Below are 18,395 nucleotides of genomic sequence, written 5' to 3'. Positions count from 1 at the left end.
TTCTTTCACCTGAAGGAAAATGGACAAGCTTCCTTCACTTACCTCTTGCAAACCATAGCTTGTTTAGCTGCAGTGATGGGAAAACACATGGAATTGAGTCTTTTTGTCTCCACTCCTTCCCAAAGAGCTTTTATTTATTGTTTCTACTTTTCACCTGGGTGGGATGCTATTCCTGAATCCCGATGTGGAAGTGTTTGCCCATTTTTTCAGCTCCCTGTGCAGTTTCAGTAATGCACAAGGTTTATGTCACAGCAGGGGACCTGGCGCAGTCTGCGTCTTTCTTCCTCTGCTTGGAAAGAGTAGGGGCAAATATTAGTTCGCGATGAAACTGAATGTCTTCACTTTGTTCGGGACAGTGGCCTGATAATGACTCTGCCTCACATGCTTGGCCAGCCTTGTGCCATGAGCTGGGAGGCTGCCAAGCTTGCATTCAGCTGATCCCTCGCTATCTGCGAGGGATGGCAGAGCCAATGCCCGCTCAACGGGACTTTGTCCTCCCGACGGCAGGCACCTTATGAAACATCATCCATTGCGTGTGCTGGCATGGCAGAAAGGCTCTTGGCCTCACAATAGCGGCGTTCTCTGCAAACTCAGCTGGCAAAGACCAGCACGAAATTAAACCTGAATGCATGCAAGCTCGGAGCGCTTTTCAGCAAGACCTCATCGGTCACTGGGAGAACTGGAGGCAAGGCTGGGTGGGCTTCCTGCAGCAGCAGCGTCTGAATAGCAGTGTGTGCATGCATGTATATACACCCCTACACTTGCTTTCTGCATGCGTAGGCTAAAAGCCACAGATTTGTCACCATCCACCACATCTCGCATGTTGTGTGCACAGGTGACAGGGCAGTGGGGGAGGCCCCGTCTTGGGGAGGACCGTGCAAATTTCAGACTGCCTCGGGCTGTTGCTCTCACGGGGCTTTTTTATATGTTGACTGCCTGTTCACACAGAGCACATCTTTGCTGATGCAACTGAATCTGTCCTGTCTAGAGATGCTTTCAAAAGTGTGAGAAAATCCTGTTCTGGCTTCCGGAGCCCTTTCAAAGGGTGGCTTTAGCTGTTGCGTTGGTGCCTTTGTGCTGGGATCCAGCAGGATGAGGCGCATCCTCCGAGCACGCGTGGGCCCTGTGGCTGTTTATAAGTAAGGGTTAAGGAGGAGGCGAGGCTTTAAAGAGTGTCCTCTTGTTCCTGCCAACACCTGAGCTGGGAGGCTTACCTCTGAGCTCTCGCTGTACCAGCTGCTCACTCTGCTGGTGCCCTGGTGGAGGGAGCAGGACTGAGCGCTGGGGGCAGTAGGAAAGAAATTCACCAGCGTGGTTTCCCAAGCGATCTGCCCTTTTACTGGAGGGCAAATTAGCTGACACAGGCAAGGGGAAATGTTTGCTCAGTTTGAGATCAGAGGCCCTTGTTTTGAAAGCTCGGTTTTATCCTCCGTCCTAACTTCTCTCCGCGCAGCTTAATCGCTGGTCTGGGAACAGAGGATTTGAATGGTCTCCAGAGCTATACAAGCAGATTTGGTGGCTCTCAGCAGTGCTCTGTAAATAAGTCCCAGCGGGCAGCTCTGTAAGTAAACAGCTTCTTTGCAAGCACCAGTGCCTTTCTCCATAGGTCACTCCATCTGGCAGAGGATGCGAGAGCAGGGCTCTGCTCGCTTTTGCACGGACAGCCCGAGCACCGCAGAGAACAGGCAGGGACGGGCTGCAGCCACCAATTTACAGCTTTACCCCCCGCTTCTTTGCAGCTTAGCAAGAGCGGGATTTCTATCAGGGAGCCAGGAGGCCAGCTGTGTGGCCGAGACAGCTGTGCCTTGACATCATCGTTGTCCCTCGGTGCGTGTGTGTTACGACACGGGCTTTAATTACACAAGCGTGAACTCACCTTACCTACGGGGCCTGCTTTGTCGCAAGGTGGTTTCTACATGCAGGAGGAAAGGTGTGGCTTGGGGATGAATGACTGAGGGGCAAATTCTCTCTTAGCCCTTCATGGTAGGCTTCTAAAACAGGGCATTCTGCTGCAACCAAGAGCAAGGTATGTCCTGGGACCTTGCCAATATTTTCTTGAACTTAGAAAATTATAGTTTTGAACCATTCGTATGCAATGTCTCAGAAATTCCTCATGCACACATGCGTGTGGTTGAAAATTTAGCGAAAGGGAGTGCATTTGCATAAGCATTCCCTATGCATTAAGGTATTCAGTTCCATCCAAAGGCTGTTTTTCTTTTTAGATATATGTGTTTAAGCATTTTTTGTTTGTCTCTGTGTGAATGTGTATTTATCTTTATTTTTTTTGGGTTGTGTTGGTTGGGATTTTTGTTTGTTTGTTTGTTTTTGTTTTGTTTTGTTTTGTTTTTTCCCAGATGGACAATATTGCTTAGCCCCTGGGGACTTGATGCTATCAGGCAAGATTCAAATTATCGAACCACCGAGGATATAAATAAATGCCGCTAAATGGTTTAGCTCAATGGCCTTTGCCCTTCCTGGGGGATGGAGCTCATCTTCCATCAATATGATTAGCGGAGGAGATTGTGTATTGATTAATTGTCCAGGCTCATTTCTCATTAGCCTGTGATGCATGACCTTTTCCAGCGAGGCGAAGCAGTGCATTTTACTCCTTAGTGGTTGGGTGCACGAATCCCTCAAAGCTCTCGAGGGCCTTGCTGGTGGCTGTCCCTATGGGTCAGTGATGGCCCCAATTCAAGGCATGCCTCTAGGGAAGCAGATGGGGTGAAACCTGCCCTGCTGCTCCTTTGCATGTAGCCTGCCCTGGGGAAAACATCCTGGGTATGCAGGTCTATGCAAAAAGCAAGCACAAAGCAAACCCAGAGAGCAGGTGTGCACAGTGGTGCACGCACAGCTCTCCCCTTGGCTGGTGCACTGCTAAAAGGCCTGATCACCCTGCCTGGGCATTGTCCCTAAATCCTGGCCTTCCTGCCAGCGCTGTCAGCGGGGCGTTGCTCTTTTCCTGGGGAGGAACTGGCAGTCCCACAGCAAGGGAGGGAGTGCCGGCGCAGCTGGATGGGGCCCCAGCGCGTTCCCGGCACAACCTGTCCCCAAGCCCCCAGCCTCCGGAGCTGGCACCTTGTGCTGCCTATTGTGTGCGCGGCTGGGCTTTCTGTGCGAGCATTAACCTGTTCTTCAACTCCACAATAACACCCGGGCACTGCCGCCGCACTTGGCCGGATATTTCTTTTTCCCAGGGGCTTGGCCCTGGGACAAGCGGGATAAGGAGGTGGCATTCGCAAGCTCTATTCCTGTCGCTGCCACGCGGCGTGACCTTGGGCAAGGCTGGCGGGAGGCGAGGGGACACGGTCTTGTGATGCTGCCGCCGGGCTTTGCTGTGCTGGGGCAGGTTGTTCCTCAGGCAGCAAGTGGAAGCATCATCTCTGGGATGGAAACTTAACGGAGGAAGCAAATGTGCTCCACGTGAGCGATGCTGCTCAGTGGCACTGTGGTGGAAAGCGCGGCACCCGAGGGAAAGAGGCAGGGGAGCTGTGGGGAGGACTGGGATTCAGGCATTGCACAGGGGAGCAGGAGGTTTGACACCTTCAGAAGCACAAAATAAGTTTCACTTATTTGCACATGTCTGGTTGAGGTGATTTTACTTCATTCTAGGTCATCTGGAGATGTGGAAATCCCACTGCAGCAAGGATCTTACTCTCCCATCCCAGTCTCCATACCCTAATTGCAGCATAGAGGTGGAAACACTTGGGTCATCCCTACTGTGCCTGCTGAGCAGACACGAGAGTAGAGCTCATCAGGCATGTTAGCAAGTTCTTCCCTGCTACTACATAACCTGAAATTCAAGAAAAGGCTTTAAGACTGGGAATGGGGAGGAAAAGCAACAAGGAGGAATGAAAAACTAAACCCATCAGCGAAGGAAAAGAGGAGGTGGGAACAACACAAAGTCAGAGCCCTGGGAAACATGAGGATGACATCCAGGAGCTGCTAAGGAGGAGAGGCTGCAGGAGGAGCTGCAAAGGGATGGGGGGATGGACAGAATGGAGCCAGAGACCCCAAGGAGCACTAGGGCGAGCAGGTCTGTGTGACTGGGGACTCTTTAAGAGAAATAATCGCCCTGTTACAAAGGGGATCCGAAACTGAAAAGGAGCCTGACAGAGAGAGAGACTAATCCAGTGGCACCCTTCGTGTTGAGACAAATGACGGCCAGATTCTCACTGAAGAGACCTGGGGGTTTATGTGGGCTTTCTGTTTGGGACTTGTGTGTTTTCCATGCCTGCTTTTGATGTGTAGTTGAAGGAGGAGAATGAGCTTTAAGACAAAGTGATGAATGAAGGAACATGTAAGAGGAAGGACGTAATACTCACTGCAGCAAGAAGCTCTGTCCAAGTCTACAGACCCAGTATTCACTGGAAACAGTGAGACATGGTGTCAATGTTGTCATTACTACTGGTTTTAACTTCCCTGTGGGGAGAATACTTGCTATTAGCATAGGCTGGACCCTGGTATTCCCGCACTGGCTGATATATTTCCGCACCAAAGAGGCAGCAAGATAATCAGAGCTGCTGTTGTGTTTGACCTGCTCTTGGTAACCAGTGAGACATTACAGAACAATGTGGCAGAAGATAACTTTTAACCTTGACTGGGCACAGGCTGATTCTGTTTAAATTCAATGGAAGAGTAAATATCATGGGACCACAGCGAAGGTTTTTTCCAACTGTGAAACGGGAATCGTCACAGAAGCTACGGGGCTGAGGCAATGAAGCAATCTGAGCTAAAAAGTCTCAAGTACTTGTATGTGGAAGACTTTCAGGCTCAGCATTGCAAGAGCTAACTTGCTTTCTTCAGAAAGGGAGTAGATGGAGAGAACTTACTTGGAAAACATGCCTCTCTCTGCTGATAAAAATTGCTCAGTGAAAGATGAGAGCTGTCAGCAAGAAAAAATGCATTGCACAGGTCACAAAGTTTAGGGGAAAAGACCCGTCAGTCAGAGGAAATCAAGGAGAGAGAGATCTGGCAAAGAAAATCATAAGCTGCTGAAAGAAGTTCTTTGCAAGGGTAAGAGGATCAAGGAAGGAGACCAGACCTCTGTGCAGTGAGGCTAAGATCAAGGTTTGCCTCAGAAACCCAACACTTTGCCTCATTTTGCAGGGAAAATGATGGAGAAGAAAGGGATTGTAAGCAACAGCTAAAACTACTTGGAAATAACAATTCCATCAGAAGTTAAGGCGAAACTTGCAAGGTTTATTCAGATCAGGAGGTTCCCAGAGATCTGAAAAAAATGACTTCATCAAGTAGCAACAAATCCAAAACCAAGGATGTTCGATCAACCTGTTAGACTGAAGTGTGGATAAGGATGACACAGTTGAACAGTGCCAACTATTTTACCTAAATTTAAGTAATGGAACGAAAAAGGCATGCTGTTATTTACAGACCCGAGATCTCAGAACAGCTTGTCTTTTTATTCCCAAACAAAGTAGGAACAATTAAACATGATGAAGTTGTTCTGAGATCTCGGATCTGTAAATAACAACATGCCATGTACGGAGAATGGGAGAAAATTCAAGCTGGTTAAATGAAATGTGAGGTGGCTTGGATTATCTTTATGTTGGAGGAGAGAAAACTCATTTTTAGACATCGGTTACTTGTGTTTCACAAGGGTGGTTAGGAAGCTGTGAAAGCAGGGGAGTACAGGGATTCACAGCTGAATTAGAAAGTGGGCAAGGAATTACTTGATAAAGAGACACTGAAACATAAAGCAGGAGGCAATTACTGATGACATTCCTTCGGGGCTGTTTTTGGCACCAGTCAAATTCATATCTCCAGTAATGACCTTGGAGAAAGAAACGTAGATGTTTGCTGAAGAGACAAAACAGGGAGGCACTGCCAGTACTGAGGAGGACAGAGGTAGCTTCCAGAGCTGGAAAAGGAGTGAGAAAAACGTACCAAGTGCAAGGACCGGCAGTGGAGTGATCTGGAAAAAAAGAAAGAGGTGATGGTAGGAGTCTAGCAGTCTTTGCTTTTTTTAGCCTAGCAATATGAATGTTAAGAGGGCATATGATTGCTGCCTATTAATACATCAGGTGGGTAAATCCCGGCGAAACAGAACTGCTATTTGAGCTAAAAGACTGGAGAGTACTGGCATGCGAACATATATGCATCACCGACTTAAAATAGAGGCCAGATACTCAGAGGTGATTTTGACTGTAATAACATGGAGGCTTCCTTCTCACCGCTTGTAAGCTGTTTTCAAATGCAAGCCATAAAAAACAGCTCCGGAGCCAAACTTTCTCCCTCCCTCGACCAACCTGGAATAAGCTGTCCCTCTGCTCTGTTGTGGGAAGTTAGCTAAACCATGCTGCTGGCCACTCCTAACTCCAGCTGCAGAAGGTCAGTCTGCCCAAATGCCATAGATTCAGTGGAAGTGGTTTTGCCCAAATTAACCTGAGCTACAAAATACAAACCCTCTTCTCATGGTTCGAGGGATCTGGCTGCATGGCTGGCTGCTAATAGCTAGAAGAAACTTCTCGAAGGAGAAACTTCTCTGGTGACCTCCCCGAAATGCACGTTTGGCACTGCCTTCAAAGTTTTGCACTCTCTGATACAAGTGGACATGTTACCACTGCTCCTCATGAGGCTCTGGGCAGAAGCCCAAGAGGTAAGGGAAATAAATACATATGGGTTAGCAAGATGTCCTCCACCGCAAAACATCTTTCATCTTCCCTTTTCATTTTTCTTACCCTGCGTACATGTGGAATCAGTTGGCCCATCCCTGCTCTAAAAATAACAGAGATCCAGGACCCAAACCCCAAAGGAGAGGCTGAGCTGTGTTCCTGGGCTGCTCGTGGAGGCCCCAAGAGAGAGGCAGGTCTGTCCTCACATGTGTGTGCCTGCTAGGCTTCATGTGAGCTGTCCTGCCTGGCCTCAGGCACAGCCCAAATGGGGAAAAATAGCTCCTGGGAGAGCTAAAGGGAGAGGAGAACATCAGTCATGTGCCCCCTGCTTCGAATGATGTGGTCAGCTCCGCCTGTTTTACCTCCATCCAGCGACGTTCATATTTCATGCAAGGGTGGCCACTCCTTGCAGTTTGGCTGCTATGCATGAATGCAGCCTGGAGACACAGCTTCCAAGGAGAGATTTGGTCTCACCTCATCTGGACTGTGTGCAGACACGATCACCAGCGTGTGGTGTTCCCACTGAGTGCTTTGCAGGGTTCAAAACTGCAGAGGAGGCTGCGGCACCTATGCTGTTGCCTCCTCCATACCCTGCTGTTTGCTGCTCTCACTGGTTAAAAAATGATTTCCCTGTCTTCTGAAAGGGAGATACTGAAGCATCAACTTCAAATCTAATGTACTGTGCTTCTTTTGTCAGACGCCCTTATGGACAATGACAGATTTCTTGTAGCACACTTGAGGATATCTTTCTGTCTGTCTGTCCTTATCTCCCTGCACTATGCTGTGTGACCATGCAAGATCCTTTTTCTGGCATGTGGGGCTCTGTGTTTATGCTTCTGAATCTGTCTCATCAGGACCGGTGTGCATCACGGCACGGACCCTATTTTGTGTCTCTGCATGTCCCTCTGCAAGTTCCTCCCTCTGTACCAAGAACGTGAGAAATGTAACGCAGGTGAAGTCCTTATGCTAACATGTTAAAGGGAGTTGGAAGTGCAGCTGTCATAATCCCACTCACCACCACCACTCCCATTCCCCTACCTGTGGGGAATTTAGGATGAATTTGGGATGTGCTGAGGGTAACCAGAGAGGTGAATCACCCTGCCTGCCCCTTCCCAAGGGCTATGAGGCATCAGGGGTCCCAATGGGAGCCAGCCAAGGCATCCTACTACCCATAGCTGATGTGTTCCTAAAAGATGCACTGTTCCTACACATCCATGAGCAACTTGACTGAGGTAGAGGAAAGAAGGGAGCCCTTTGTCGCCGCGCTGGGAACAATGCCCTGTCTGTGAGCCCGCGAGCAATCCTGCCCTGACCAGCATCAGCTGCCTTTTTTTTCTTCCGCCACGCTGACAATGCACAGTTGCAGGGCTTCTCTCCCCACGCGGAGAATGGGATTTAGTGATACCATAAGTTAGTCGAACCGGCAGCCAAGATGCCAATTCAGGTCCTGTTCAATGGACGCAGCGTTTGCTTTGTGTTGTTTTTTTTCCACTTCCTCTCTTTCGCACTGAGGCTCATTTCCTCTCTCTTTTTCTCTGCAGCTTGAGCAGCGCACAGGCTTTCACTCATCTCTCTCCCATTCGCCTCCTGTTTGGGAGGAAGCAGCTGCGAATTTATATTGCTGGGGAGATGGAGTGTTTTTACCAGCGCTGCCCTCCGAGAAAACAAACGATATTAATCATCGAAATTAGCGCCAGTGTGCACCAGCAGCATTGCATCCACCCAAACCATAGCGTGGCCGAGGTTGGCAGGGACCTCTGGGGGTCAACTGGTCCAACACTCTGCTGGAGCAGGGCCACCGAGGGCACCTTGCCCAGGACCATGTCCAGGTGGCTTCTGAAGATCTCCAAGGAGGGTCTTCCAGCAAATTTCCTCTGGGGCCAGGAGAGAGGAGGCAGCCAGTCCCTGGAGATGGGCCGTGGGTAGAGACACCCTTGCCATGCAGATTAGTGCCCAGGTTGTGGAGTGATCTCTGACCCTCAGCAGGGCACCAGAAACACAGAGGAAATGTCAGGGGAGGAGAAGGGAGCATTTACAGCTCCACGGGCACACAGGTGGGAAGCAGCAGAGGGAGTTCACAGCCTGTTTCCCTCTGTGCTTGGACCAGGTGTGAGGAAACAAAACGTCCTCGTGAAGCAGCCCCTGTGCTTACAGCGGCTGGCTCAGGTGTACTCGATGGGTTTGGTAGTTTTAGGGGAGGAGGAAGGAAAAGGGGAGTGCAGCCAGCTCCTTTAGAGGAGACCAGCCCACAACTGGAACCGAAAACAAGACGGGCGGCTGGAGAGCCAGAACTAACCCTGGCTGTGCCAAGCGACACAGCGCATCCCCTCCAAAAAGTGGCTACGGCCCAGCAGATAGGATCCCAAATCTGTTTGTAGGGCCGGGAATCCACAGCACTGCAAGAAAGGGACCTAGAGCAGGAGTTAGAAGCTGCAGAGCTCGGTGTGTGGGCCAAGGAAGGCTGCACACAGACCTGCAGGCCCTCAACTAGCCGTGCAAGCCACGGCAACGCGAACATGGCTAGGTGTAGCTGATATCTGATGCTGTGGCATGGTAATGCTTGGGACTGGCTGCGGCTCAGTGGGTCTGAGGTAGAGCAGCCTGCACTGAAGAGATCTGGACTGGTAGCTGCTGATGCCTATCATTCCCGACACAGCGGAGGAATGTGCAAAAAGGAAAATAATCCAGCTCATTTTGAAAAAGATCCAAAGAAGGGCCTAAACTGGCCCGGAAAGTTGCCTGTTTAACCAGCCATGTCTGTTGGTCTGCTGAAATAATTGATGTCAGGGTTATCCTGCTATCCCTGTGACATGCTCATGGATCTGAGGTGAGGGAGCAGGAAAGTGCTACGGCAGAACCACATCCCTGAGCACTGCAGGGACGGTGAAACAACCAGCTGAGGAAAATACCTGCTCCTGGCAGCAATTGCAGGTGCCCCGGAGGAGTCCTGCGAGTCTGAACAGCAGCAGTGGGTGCTGCAGCAGCTCCCAGGCATCGCTCTCCAGGTGGATTGTCCTGGCTCTTCGTTGCTGTGCCCCGAGCTAATGAACTCTGCTGTTGTTCTCCCACTTTGATCTGAAAAGTAAGCCTGGGGTGGGTTGAGGCCAGTGCTGCCTGGCCAAAATTAACACGCTCCTTATTGCCTCATCTGTGAGGGCCTGAAAAACCCTCCTGAGCACAAGCTGAGGGTGGAGGGCAGAGCAGCACCTTGCTGGAATAGCACTATTGTGTGTCACCCTAGGCGAGGGTGTGCTTTTGTCACCACGTGTGATAACTCACTGGAAACCTTTCTCATCCCGGCACACAGAACCTAAAGGGACGCAATGGGATTGCATCCCTGGCTTCAGCACATGTAACTGAGCTTCCCAAATATTGCTTTAACAGAGAGTTGGACTCTGAGCCGAACAAGGAGGGTGTCTCCCTCACATGGCGTGGGGACACCAAGCCCAGTTTCGTGTAGTTCAGTATAAAGGAAGAGCAGCAGCGAAAGCATCCTTGAGATTCAGCCAAAATCAGCTCCAGAGGGAGCTTCAGGTGCCACTTCTGCTGGGAGGTCGGGCTGGTGCGTGCAAGGGCAGATTCCCGATGGAGGCAGCTCCATTTGCTGCAAGGAGACACCCCAGGACAGGCACACACCCTGTTAAATCTGAACTGGTTGGCTTGACCAGCGAGGAGCGATCAAGAAATGTGATCAATGTTTAAAAAAAAGGGGGTGAGCCTGGGTTGCTTGGGACAGAGGAGATCAGACCGGATCAGGAGGTCAGAGGAGGGATGCAGCTTGATATTCCTCACCTTCATGAAACTCAGGATGGGTCAGAGCCATAAATGTGCATGGCAGAGAAGAGGTTAAGTGAAGAAGGGTGGAAAAGGTAAAGCCACAACTACCCCCATATGAAGGCCGGGATGGGAACATTCTGCTTAGCTGCCTAGGACAGAGGTTTATGATTTTTTCCTATGCAGTTTGGTGGTGTTATCCACCGTGAAAAATCATTGGCCGTGGAGATATCTGATAAGAGCTGAGCTGGCATCAGTTGGGAGAACAAAATGTCAAGAATGCATCGGGCTGCGCCCCCCCACTTTTACCAGCGGGCAGGACATCAGCATGGGAACAGCGTGTTGCCTGCCCTTATCTCTAATTGTCCTGCCTGCTTCGTTTCTTTACTGCCTCCTAATGAGTGCAAATGCTGTGTTTTGAGATTCGATCTTCTGCTGAGAACCCCCTTCTCCTGCATTCCCCAGTGCACAGCCTTGGCTGGGGATGGGAAGCTCAGGGCACTGGGAAGCTGGGGATGATGCGGGTACAGAGGAAGGAAGACCTGCAGTTTGGCTAGCTCTGCGCTCCTAGGTGAAGGGTAACACTGTTTTCCCCAAAGAACAGCAAAAACCTGCCATTTAAAGCAAAAGCTGTTGGCTCCCAAGTGCTTTACAATGGAGAAAAGCAATGAATAAACCTGTTCAGACTCGTCTTCCTGACAAGAAAGGAGATATGGGCTTTGGGGTGCTCAGCAGCACCACAACCATCCAGGGTGCACCAGAAATGTCCCACTGGGTGTCAGGAGCAGGCAGCTGGAAAAAGAACATCTTCAATGCATCTTCATGCATTTATGGCCCCAGAAGGCACATCCTAAGCTGCTCCCCGGGGCTGCGGGCAATTCAGCTCATTTCCATAAAGCTTTGGGCAAAATACCTGCTTCCCTCTGCCTTTCTGAGCAGAGGGTGCAAGTGCTGTCCCTGAGGGCTGCTGCACCCTTCCCACGCTGCTGCTGGAGGACATCCAGGGCCTGTAGGGCACGGCTGCTGGGGGTCAGGCCCCACCGATGCCCTGGGAGAAATAGCATTGCTGTGCTCTGCCTAAGTACTGGGACAAGCCCGTTCAGGCCTGCAAGGTGGTCAGGCAAGAGTATTTAGACAGCTGTAGCCGTAAGACATCTCTGGTCAGGTATGTAAACAACCAGATGTTGCCTGAGTGCTCAGGTGCTAATATCCCACTGATTTGGGTGAAGACAAGGTAGCTTTTAAGGGTTATGTGGCAGAAAAGTTCTGCTAAGTCCTGAAAATTTGGTCATAGCATGGTTGCTCCTTACAATGAGGGGGTGTTTTGGGGAGGTGTGTTCAGTGAGGATCCAGCAACCATGTGCATGCAGCAGTGTGAGTGGTGAGCTTCATGTGAAGGGCTAACAGAAAGGATGATGCACAGAGGGGAAGAGACGCTGACCTCCTCATGATTTTGTAGTAATCTGGGGCTTTCACACAACCTCATCGGTGAAATGGAAGCAACTACCTCATGACGGCATAAAAAGGGACCCTGCTGACACCGGCACCAGTCCCTTGGTGCCAGTAACAATACTGGAGGTTAACAGTGTCAGTGAGTTCAGGCGTCTGATTGCAAAAATGCCCTGAAACCCACAAGGAAGAAGGGAGGGTCAGACAAACCTCAGCTATCTGGCTGCTTCCAGAGGAGGTGGTGAGCTCCCTGCCTTGACCATTCTCTATCTGTGACCAAAATCGACCTTACCCAGCAGATCCTGAGGGTGCTCACCTTCATGCTAAGTTTTTTTTCCTGTCAGACTTTCATATTTCCAGGTGAAAATAGCCTCAGTGGAGAACAGATCCAGGTCCCTGCTAAGCCTCTTTCCCTCCCAGGGCTCTGGGTTTGGGCACCGAGACAGCAGGGAGGGAAGAGAGATGCTTCCCAGCTGACTCAGGTCGTAGCTTGACAATGTGGTAAACCCCACTGCTGGGCTCCTGACATCAGATCAAACGCACCCCGGCCATGCAATACGAAGGGCAGATGAGTACAAACTTGTTGGTTCAAAATCGCTTGTGAATTTTGGAGAGAGCAATTCGGCACAGCCAGGCTTTACAGCTATGCTGCTCTTTTTTTTTTTTTTTTTTTTTTTTTTTTTCTGGATCAGACGCTGCCTGTCCTGTACTTGGGGCCATGCCAGCACGAACACCACACGGTCCTCATGAATGGGCAGTTTGACCGAAGCGCAGCACCTCAGCCAGATCAGATTTATATGGGTGGGTAATGCAGACTTTGGGCTTTGGATGGACATAAAACGACCATATCCTCACCACCTTTTACATGTATAAACTCCTTTGGCTGGTGCTGTGGCTGAGGAGCTCCGTGAGGAGCTCTGCATCCTCCGTAATGACACTCTGTCTGCTCCTTGCTGGCTCCTAACCCAGCCCAGGTCCGCCTCGCCATGAAACCCGAGAGCAGCATACTGTGTCTGGCAGGTATGAAGACCAAGGTAAATAACCCTCAAAAGAAAACAAACTTGTTACAAAGAGAACGCGTGTTCGATTTCATAATTCACCTTGGGACTCACTCCCCTACGGCGGCTCTCAGCCCTTACAGCCGATGCCTATTTTTAACCGTGATTTCAGACAGCTGTGGGTTCAAGCCCATATAGATGACATGGTGTCAAGAATCCTTTCCTTTCTTTTTTTCTTTTTTCTTTTAACATTTAACCCCCCTGTGTCGCTATTCTGCTGGCCATTCAACCTCTGCGCAGCACCACGGGGAGGAGCCGAGCCGGTCTGCGTGGTGAGAGGTTTCCCATGCCTCGTGGCTGATGGTTTCCAAAGGATCCCTCCCTCTCCACCTTGCCTTTGTGCCTCTTGTGAATCACCCAGCTTGGCGAGCACGCTGCACCTCGGGGTGCCAGCCAGGCGCACCCCCCAGCAGGGTGACACCGACTTTCCATGGCGCAGGGACCCGAGTCTCGTGCTGCTGAGGAAGCACGGCTTTTTCCAGCCATAGTAGGAAAGTTCCCATGGCATTTCGCTCGGGAGGAGGTTTTCGGTATCTGCCTCCTGATCCAGTCTCCCCTCTTGACTGTTTGAACTGGCTGTTTGCCTGACAGCAGCGCGAGCCTCCCAGAGGCTGAGGGAGATTTTATGTGTACCCTGCAGGAAATTTGGGGCCTTTTAAAGTGAAAGGAACCGTAGAAATGTGAGAAGCTATTGCTGCTGTTATTAGAGCTGGGCAAACTCCCCATATTTGCTTTCCAGCCTTCAGAGGGTTCCAAGGTTCACGCAGGTGATGATGCTGCTGTGTTTGGGACAACCAGGTGAAAGAAGCGGGAGGAAGGATGAGTGTGATGAAAGGGATAGGGAAAGAGGTAAATTTTCCCATAATTAGGGACCCTTCACCATGCAAAGCCCAGGAATCCAGAAGCTCCTGGGAAGGCATATGGAGTAAGGCAGAGAGGGATGGAGGAGGGCTGCGGGGGCTGGAAATGATGAGAAGAAGAGGGGAGGAAGAGGGCAATGTCTGAAGCGAGGGCAGATAGGATCTGATCTGAGGCCAGCAGCTGCAGGAGAGCACAGAAAGGGCCCCAAGCACTGCCCGGGAGCTGATGAAGTGTGAAGCTGCGAGTGGGAGCTACTGGGCCTCCCTGGGACCTGGGGGGTGTGCTCAATGCCAGGCTCCTGGGGAGCCTGTCCCAAAGGCCCTCAGCTAATCACTCTGCTTTACTGTTTGCTTACACACTTCCACCTAATTGGGGTTAATCTGCTTGGTGTTTTGGCTGATGGGATGGTTCGAGGCCAGATACATTGCAGGGGGTGTGCATTTTTAACCCCTCCTTGTGTTTCCAGGCCATGGAGCCAGGGGAAGGAGACAGATGTGGTGTCAGGTCTGCATGAGGCCCGTCCTGGTGGCCACCGAGCCTTCTGCTCCTGCCTGGCCCTTCACCCTGCTGCCTCAGGGCCCCAGGCAGAGGAGGTGCGTGGGCCCGGCACCCGCCTCTGCTGTCCTTCTGTACCCTGTGAACTTTGCCTTCAGGGAGCCCTTCTGCACTCATCTCGGCCTCCCTTGCTATTTCAGGTCCTTTCGCTGGTGGGGAAGGGGTGAGTCACAGGCAGCTCGTGCAAAATGGTGCTCGTCGTTACGTTAAAGGAGAAACCGCCACCACCAGGAACTGCCACCCTGCCCGCTGAGGGTGGACGAAGAGCTGTGTTTTGGGGGGGGGAGCTCGGCTGTGCAGCAAGCGTTCGTCGCACTAAGGAGAAGCTGTGGTGAATGCCACCCCTCCGCCCTCACCCGAGCTTAAAGAGCTTTTCCTGGAGGCTGTGATGGAGGAGCACAGCTCCACGGGACGTGCCAGCAGTGGCTGTGTCATGTTGTGTGGCATTTTGGACCTCCTGAAAGCAAGGCTTGCTCACTAGGCTGAGGATGGGTCCGATCCCTTCAGAGGTTGGAGCTGGTATCCAGACTGGTCCCTAAAAAAGTCCTTGCTCCCCTGGAAAGGCACCGTGGAAGAGACAACACACAGCAGCGTGTTTTGGAAAGCTCCCAGTTCCCGGGCAGGAAACAAAAGGGAGCCCCGGAGCTGATAAGTTGTATGAAAAGGGGGCAGAACAAAAACTCGGCTGTCTCCAGGGCCTCTCACACAAGCTCCCCCCCAGCACGGCGACAAAACCGCAGGAGAAACTACGCCGGTGGTGCGACGACGCCGAGCCGGCTGCCGGCAGACACTCAAGGTCTGGCGGTGTTTAATCACAGCAGACACAAACCTTCCTGTTATTCAAACCCGTCCTGGTGCCAGCTAATCCCGAGCCGTCCCGCAGCCCGCTACCCAGCCCGGCCGCCCTCCCAGGGGGGCTGCAGAGGACCCCATGGGGCAGTGTGTGACTATCCCACTGAAAAAAAAAAGGGATTCGGTGGCTTTGTCCCCCTGCCCCTGTGCATTTGGGGGAGCCCCCATCACTGCTCACACCACCTCCTGCAGAAAGGGCTGCCCTCAAAGCCTCACTAGCTGGGGAAGGAGCCTCTCAGTGAAGCCAAGGTCAGGGGAGCGAAGCAGCTCCAGCTTCTCCCTCCTACTGTTTATGCAAGATGCCTGCTGCTTGTGCTTGGCCCGCCTGCCAAGCCCGTGGGGCAGTGATTAAAGCTCTGCGCCTGGCACCCGTGCAGCAAATTCAGGTGGTTTCCCGTTGGGCTTTTTTCACCTCCCTCCTGCCCGCTAAGGTGGAGCATGCCCTTGCCGCAAATGCGGCTGGCCTTGCACCTCTCTGTGTGGCGGGGAGGCTGAGCTGGCTTCCTAAAAATTCAAGAGGGCAGCTCTGTCAGGGACATGTGGCCCATCACTTCTGAAGACACCCCAGAGGAGGTTGCTGAGTCCCTCTGTCATGGGGCCATGCTGAATCAAAGCCTTGTCTCACCACCCGCCCACCTCTGCATGGGGCAGGAGTGACCAAGCGAGAGGAAATACCCTCTGGTTGGGACACCGTGACGTGAAATCCTCTGTGACACAGCCCAGGCTTGTCACCTCCACGGCCATAAGTCTAGCTGATGGCCCATGCATGATGGACCCACCAGGTCGTGAAGCGAGAGCTTCCACAAAGGTGGGCCTGGGCCTTGGGCCCTCTGTGGCTGCGCTGAAGGAACCAGCATGGATTCAGCACACGAGAAAAGTCAGCACACTCTTCTTCAAGAGCAACACCATTTAAGCATCAGATCACCAAAAGCCTGGAAATCCATCATCCACGGCATGAAATCACCACCACGCTCTCTGTTTCAGTCTCTGCCTAAACTGGTCCTGACCAGGAAACCTTTCTGAAGGCTTTAGGAGCCTGGCACCATGGGCTGCACTTCTCAAGGGCATGAAGCCCTTAGAGCAGAAAATCACAGGGGACAGATTAGTGTTGATTTTGCAGATTTTATGCCGGACACTGTCACCTCAGCTGCTGCTCTGCTTGGTGCACAGCAGCACTGGGCCTCTGCCTTTGGCTGGGTAGTGGCTATGCAGTCCCAAGCAGCTGATGCCTACCCTGTAAACACGCATGGAACAGAGCAAATATTGCTATCAGGGTGGTCTCGGCATGGGGAAAACTGCTGGAAGGAACCTGCATTGAGATACCGTGGAGGGAAGGGTTTGTGCCTGGCCTCATTCATGCAGCTTCATAGCTCCCCAGGGCCAGCTCTCCAAAGTCGTGTGAGGAGTGTGTACAGGCCACCCCTTATAAAAACCTGTTATGTTTTTAGCCTGCACCTTGTACTCCACCTTTGTTGCCATTTAATAATTTTAGCCACTAATTAATGGGCATTGCTTAGCTTGTAAATATTGACAGATACCCGGAGGCTATATAAAGCATCTTGTGTTGCCTTCAGGACCGCACTGATCCTGGTTACCTGGTCCTTCCCCAAGCATCAGTCCTCTTTGCCCTTTCTTCACTCTGAAAGAGTGAAGGTTCAGCTCCAGGTTCAGCTTCAGAGCAGTTCTCTTTCAGGAGATCACAACCAGGCTGGCCAAAGACAGAAGGAATTGCAGGACTGCTGGTATCCAGGTGAGATATTAGGCTGAAGCAGCAGGTGTAGCCAGGAAGCATTCCTGCAGGGCATGGCTGCTCTCTGATCAAGGGGTTGGACCTTCGTTTAGCCCCCCCAGGCTTCAGTTTTTGTTCTACTGAGAGGCCTGCTGCTAAGGCTGTTTAAAGCTGAACTGCCAGGGGGAGGAAGAACAGCTTCCTTATTTTTTTATTTTTTTTTTCTGACAGCATCAGCAAAGCTGATTTTGCAACCCAGTGGGACTCTCTGATGAGGAAGGCTCAGGCGCTAATCAAAAAAGTTCAAGCAAGCATCACGTGTGGGTGGAGCAAGCGTCATTTCTGCATCACTACCCCATCATCATCATAGCCAGTAGAACTCATCCCACCTTCCTCCTTCAGCGCAACTCCTCATCTCCCCCTTCCCACCTGGCATCACCACAATTGCACGGATTCAGCTGTTGGCATGGGCACTCACACAAGTGGAAGACTTTTTTTTTGTTTTAATAATCTCCAGGCAGGGGTTCCACATTTGAGCATCTCAGCTAAGGTACAAAGTTCCACCCCCACCTTCTCACTTTCTACAACCATAGCTCCCTGATGTACTGCTAAAACTGTTCACAAGCCTACAACGTACAGGAGATGACAGAAGTGATCGCTTTAAAATAACATCCAAAAAAACAACATGGAAGGATGGATGACAACATGAGAGTTTTAACTGCAGATGCTTTCTGTAATATGGTTTAGAACAACACTTTGCAGAGACAGACACACAGGCAGGAGGTTCACAGACTTAGCAGTTCAGGGACAGGACTAAGGGCCTGAAGAACCTTCAGGTGGCTTAAGAACAACAACACAAGGAACATGAAGTTAAGACTTTGAGATGATGACTGTCCACACATAAAACATCAACTCTCCCACTGAGCTCTCAGCAGTCAACCATACAGACATTTAAACCATAGATCATAACATACAGAAAACAGCTGGAAATTGAGTGAAGCAGCATGACCCCTTTGAGCCCAGAGCCAGCTTAGAGACCAGACGAGCACTGCCTTACAACAGCGATGAGTTATTTAAACCATTCATGATGTGGCTGAAGGGCGAGGCGTTACCACTTGCTATTTTGCCCACCCTGGGTGATGAGACGAGGGTGGCGTTGAGAAATGGAGATGGGGTAGTGTGACATGACTTCCTCATTCTCACTCTACTCTGGAAAAAGCAACGTAGAGAGCTCCAAGAACAGAACCAGCTTAAAGTAAGAGAGGGAAGTAGGAAGCTTTGCAAAATGGACTTAACCACCCCCACTCCCACTAGACATAAAACCTATCCCCCTGCTGCCACTGGCTTAGGGGCAGCACATACGCTCAGTGCGTATCCGAAAAGGGTGCTAGGAAACACGAGCCCTTGCTCGGCTAAGCAAGCAGGAAAACCACAATGGCAGGGCTGGGGGAAGACAAGGGTTTGGGTTCAAGTGCCAGCCAGTGGAAG

The sequence above is a fragment of the Anas acuta genome, chromosome 1, assembly GCF_963932015.1.
Source record: "Anas acuta chromosome 1, bAnaAcu1.1, whole genome shotgun sequence".
NCBI lineage: Eukaryota > Metazoa > Chordata > Aves > Anseriformes > Anatidae > Anas > Anas acuta.
The sequence above is the reverse complement of the archived record's forward strand: the minus strand, read 5'-3'. Positions refer to the sequence as shown.